Here is a 6,497-nt window from a genome sequence, read left to right as displayed (position 1 = left end):
AAAATACATGTCAATTATAAAACGCTGGGTGTTGATTCATATAATGAAATATTATTATTCAAGTCAAATAAAATTGATTAATTATTTTATGACCTGCGTGAACAACAAAAACAAAATGTAAGAAGATGTGACAATCATTAGATTTAATTAGAGGAAATTAGAAAGTAAAAAAATCAAACATAAATATATGGTATTGGATATTAAAAGTGCATTTATAAATCTAAATCCACTCAAGATATCAACAAATCTGAATGCCCCCCATTTTTAAGCCGAAATATGTAGATTTTTTGTGTTTATTATAAACACAAATTAATTTTATAGGGAGTTTAACATGTAAGATAGTGCAACATGGGGTGATATATCGACTCCTCGTCAATTTAACAAAATGTACACGCCCTTTGAAAGAGAATTTGAAATTAAATTTTACATTGTAGAGTTTGTAACCAACGTTTATATTTTTTAAACTTAAGAAAACGAATAGCTTAGAAATTTCGTTTTCTCTTTAAAAATATCTTAATGCATAATGTTTTGGTGTGTTTTTTCTTCTTCAAGTGCATTTGTTGTTGCGCAAGGCAAACTCTGACGCAAGTCGCTAATGTCAATACTTGTCTACTATTATACCTTCACCTGAACATATATATGTGGGAGGGTACATCTAGGCCTTCTACGTAAACCACTTTCTTCCCTTTAAGAGGCTACCCCCGTCGCTATTGTTGCGATTTATAGGTACACATGTTACAATCTACTCTTCGGATTTATTCCATTCACAGAAATCGATCTCTCACGCCCCATTCTCTCGCTAAACTGTTGACTTTTATCTCGCTGTGCTCTTCTCAAAATTGTGTAGTAAGGCTAGGAATGATGTCATTTCATGGGGTTGATGGCTTCATTGTCTCAATTAATATTAAAACAAATGATGCTTGAAGGATAGAGAGAGCAAGGGAGGAAAGTCTCGACTTCATCATTGATGTTTTTTAATATAATTGTAATGACAATGATTTTGTATCGTAAATATTTTGTTATAAATATATGAAAATGATTTGTATCAATGTTTATGTCATTTCTGTTGGAAATAAATCTGAATCTGAAAGGGTCTTTCATTAGTTGCCATGGCAACACCGACTGCAACATAAAATCGTGGAGACATGCAGCTGACAAGCGTGTGTAGCCATTTAACTTTAAACGCCATGACGTAATTATGCATGAAAACAATTAAATTGATGTAATGGGTGTACATGTATATGCAAGTTGATAACTTTTCAATAAAGTTTCTTCTGTTTCCGCTTTCTTTCTTCCCTTTTTCATGTTCCATTCCACTTCCCCAATCATACCATAATTCAATGCTTATTCTTTCACATTTTTAATCTATTCTTGTCTCCTCGTTATACTTCGCCTTATTTTTCCCCCAAATCATCTCTTCCTCTTTGTCTTCGCCATCATCATCATCACTATCTTTCTCCCCCATCTTCTTCTTCTACTACTACTACTTCTTTTTCTTCTTCTTCTTCTTCTTCTTCTTCTCCTCCTCCTTTTCATCGTCATCTTCTTTTCCACTTCACTCCTATTTTCCATTTTTATCAATCTTTTTTAATCCATGGATATATTTTCTCGATGGACGCGCAAATTTCCTCAAACAAGTAAATATGAGATGAATAGTGAGAAGTGACGCGCGAATTCAAATGCAAATCTGCAAAAAAATATGGATAACAGCACCTAAAGTGCAATGCTCTTCTCATAGCACATTAGCAAAGATCTAAGGGTACAAGCAAGGAAGAATTACCAGGGGAAGTGTTACTGAACATAATCACACAAAGCTGTTCTTAAGTTAAGATCTCTTTTAAGAACGACTGGTGAACTTTTCTTCCGCGCTTAATAATCACCTATGAACATTTAAAGGCGAATATCATTTACCACAAGAAAGGATCACCAGCCGTTCTTAAAGTCGCTCTTAACTTACGATCATCTGGTATGTTTCAATATTGTAGGAATATGAATAAACAAACAAATAAAACAGTTATTTTTTTAAATGCGATATGTGTATAAATTTACATAGGTCAATATTTATCGTAAAGTGCCGTGATGAGTACGATCGAGCTCCACTAATTCCTAATCACTACACAATATGCACAAATTATTTAGATTAGACTACAATTGAATGAAAGGTTCAAACACTGCCAAACTTTATCGTTCTTTGTCTCCGTTATCCGTCACTCTCGAAATCATTTTGGAATTCCCTGATACCTACTATGTGTATTTCATTGTTCCATTTATGGTTCATTTAATCTGGTCATTATTGTCAAATCTGTAAAAATGAAAATACTGTATAATTCAAACAATGGAAAAGGACAAAATGAGCGAAGGACATCCCTGACTCTCTCTCTCTCTCTCATTTCTCATTTCTCATATCGCTGAGTTGTACGTATGCCTATTAGTGAAACTTTAAATGTCATAATTTTCTTATGTTGAAATCCAATTTTGATTAGATTTTAAAGTTATTCTTGTTGGATTTTCCCTTGTAATTCAAATGAACTTTTTCCTCGTTCAAATTCATTACTAGATCTTGAGTCATTTTGAATGATTGAAACTTTAATGTTCGTTTGACAACATAACGAGACTTTGAAACCGCTTTAAACATCCTATAAAAAGGACGAATATCAGTCCAAACAACTAAAAGGCATCGATCACCGGCAAAACACATCAATGTGTCATGAAGGACTAGAAGATCAACTTATTCAAGAAGATCAGCTTCTTTTCTCCTCTTCTCCTATCTTTATCCACTTACCCACTCTCTACCTCTTTTCTCTCCTTACACTCAAAAAGCTTGGGTGTTAAAGCTGACATCAGTTGGTGTTTCTTTATTGAGGACCATACCCCAAAGTGTTAATATAACACTATTTGAACGTCAAAGAGTGTCAGAGTAACAGCAAAGGTGTTGTAATAACATCCACACATGCTGAACTAGCACCAAAACAACGGGGTAAAAAGAATGGTGTTGTCCTCTATGTGCACTGGTTAGCACCATATTTTTTGTGCGCCTTCTCTCAGACATCTCTATTTCAATCGCATTCGTTGAAAAATCTTCTATTGTTTTTGCGAGAAGGCCTGCTATATGGGTCTACTATATATACTCTATCAACTGCAAAATAAAAATAGTATTTATTTATTTATTCATTTTATTTCATTTTTTTATTTTATTTCAATTTATTAAATTTATATATTATTATTAGTATTTTTTTTTTTTGGGGGGGGGGGTTACCTGCTTGAAGAATCCAGTGACCCACAGTGTGAGACACAATGGAAATTTTACATCACACTTTTAAATTCGAGCATTAACAATGTGACTCATATTTTCACATAGTCCACTATTCACATTGTCGAGGTATCAAAATTGTGATATCCTCAGATTGTTAAAGTTTAGTAGACCTAGTTTGATACTTTGACTTACATGTTCACTTGTCCACTATGTGAACATACTATGAACACACTTTAAACACACTGAATATATTGTTCTCATTCTTTGAACACACTGTGAAAACACTGAGTACACTGTGAACACACCGTGAATACATTGTGAGCGTACCGTAATAATACTCTGAACACACTGTGAACACACTGTGAATGTACTGTGATCATAATGTGAACACAATGTGAACGCATTGGGAACGCATTGTGAATGTACTGTGATCATAATGTGAACACACTGTGAACGCATTGGGAACGCATTGTGAATGTACTGTGATCATAATGTGAACACACTGTGAACGCATTGGGAACGCACTGTGAATGTACTGTGATCATAATGTGAACACACTGTGAACGCATTGGGAACGCACTGTGAATGTACTGTGATCATAATGTGAACACACTGTGAACGCATTGGGAACGCATTGTGAATGTACTGTGATCATAATGTGAACACACTGTGAACGCATTGGGAACGCACTGTGAATGTACTGTGATCATAATGTGAACACACTGTGAACGCATTGGGAACGCACTGTGAATGTACTGTGATCATAATGTGAACACACTGTGAACGCATTGGGAACGCACTGTGAATGTACTGTGATCATAATGTGAACACACTGTGAACGCATTGGGAACGCACTGTGAATGTACTGTGATCATAATGTGAACACACTGTGAACGCATTGGGAACGCATTGTGAATGTACTGTGATCATAATGTGAACACACTGTGAACGCATTGGGAACGCACTGTGAATGTACTGTGATCATAATGTGAACACACTGTGAACGCATTGGGAACGCACTGTGAATGTACTGTGATCATAATGTGAACACACTGTGAACGCACTGTGAATGTACTGTGATCATACTGTGAACACACTGTGAATGTACTGTGATCATACTGTGAACGCAATGTGAACGCACTGTGAATGTACTGTGATCATACTGTGAACACACTGTGAATGCACTGTGAATGTACTGTGATCATACTGTGAACGCAATGTGAACGCACTGTGAATGTACTGTGATCATACTGTGAACGCACTGTGAACGCACTGTGAATGTACTGTGATCATACTGTGAACACACTGTGAATGCACTGTGAATGTACTGTGATCATACTGTGAACGCAATGTGAACGCACTGTGAATGTACTGTGATCATACTGTGATCACACTGTAGACATACTGTGCATATACTGTGAATATACTCTGATCACACTATGTGCTTTTTCCAGGAGAGTTACAAATTTTAGGCTTTTATATATTCCATGTACAGTAGAACTCTAAGCCCTCCGATTTATATACTTTATTATCTCCTTCATAGAAGGCAACATGTCAAGTATAACGATAACCTTTCCATCAAACACAACGTACTTCCGAGATAAATATAAGCTGGAAAACCTAACAAGGACAAGTTAAGATCTAAAAAGATCCCAAATTCACAACATTTTATCTTTTCAATTTGTTTGCACTTTATTGCTACAACATCAGAAATATAAGAAGTCAGATTGCATTTTCAGCCATTTTTGTGATTGGAGTAGCCTTTTTTCTCACGTAAATCTGATGCGTTTTTATCGGTTTGGCATTTCAAACGCTCAAATCTACTTTAGATAGGGTGACTGGGGCATTTCGGACGTGATTCAAGAGGCAATGCAGCGTCTAATTTAGGTTCTTCCATAGATACACGTGCTTAATGTTATTCAACAAATGTTCCAGTCTCTCAGCATTTTTTGTTTTTATTCTTCTCTCCCGCTCTCTGATTTATGTCTTGTATATCATGTTCTTCTACCCATCTCCCTTCCCATCCCACCACCTCTCTCTCTCTCTCTCCATCGCTCCTTCTACCCCTACCTCTCTCCAGCCTCTCCCCTTCCCTCTATCCCCTCATTTCCCCCTCTATAGTTTCGTCTCTCCCCTCTCTTCCTCTCCCCACCCTACTCCCCTCTTTCACTCCCTTCCTAACCTGCCATTCCCCTTTCCATGACCTCGCATAATTATCATGAGTAATGATGCTATTGTCATATTAACCGAGTCCAAGACCATTAGTATGGTATCATTGGCGTAGAGAATGGGGGACATGCCCCCCCCCCAAAAAAAAATAGATAATTCAGGACCAAGTAAATACAAGAAAATGGGAATATTTTTTTCTGAAAAATATATCGCAAAATTAGATTTTCATCTTGAAAAGGTCATATTTTTGCTCGATTTCTTCGCTCGCTCGGGACTTATGATATGTTTGTTGCAACCCCTCCAATTTTTCTACTCATTTTGCCACTGAATGGTATCATTGGTAAGAGAGTAAAACAGCTTTGGAAGGTCTGGAGTCGGTTCCGCCAATGTTACTGCACCATCACACAGGGAAAATGTCCGCCCACCCGCCTCGGACATGCAATATATTACCCGTTTCTCCTTTATTAGAAGTATATTGACAATATCCGGCATCACTTGACTACCATTTTGATTCATGTCTCAGTGACAGTCGTTGCATCTCGATATCAGTTGATTTCTTGATTGCTTTGTTATGAGGATACGTCTATGTGATAGATAATCCATTCAGTAACAGTCTCCCAGTCTTTATGAAGTACTTCTGATATCAAGACAGCTGTTTTGGCGGGAAAACAGGATACCTAAAAGTAAAACCGCTTTATGCAACCTAGTTTATTATTTTATCTGATCAGGTATTGTTCAAACTTTAAACGTTGTGCCAATTTTTACCACTAATGTTTAATTTGTAATATCTAATTCTCAAACGCTGAACACCGGTGTTCATTTCTTAAACCTTTGTTTAAACTCGCGTTAAAATCTAGAGAACAATCATAAGCTCATATTAAACCAAGCTGTATAGGCCTATATATAAAACATTGTTTTTATGTAATTTTTTATTTCCAGTGTGTATGCTACTGCGTAGCAGTTCTTGCAAGCCCATCATCCCATTATCATTTTTTTTCTTTCACAAAAAATGCGTTTTCAAGAATGAATTTTCAAATTTGGCGAACGTCATCACCTCCCAATTAGAGAAAAGGTG

The sequence above is a fragment of the Lytechinus variegatus genome, chromosome 1, assembly GCF_018143015.1.
Source record: "Lytechinus variegatus isolate NC3 chromosome 1, Lvar_3.0, whole genome shotgun sequence".
NCBI lineage: Eukaryota > Metazoa > Echinodermata > Echinoidea > Temnopleuroida > Toxopneustidae > Lytechinus > Lytechinus variegatus.
The sequence above is the reverse complement of the archived record's forward strand: the minus strand, read 5'-3'. Positions refer to the sequence as shown.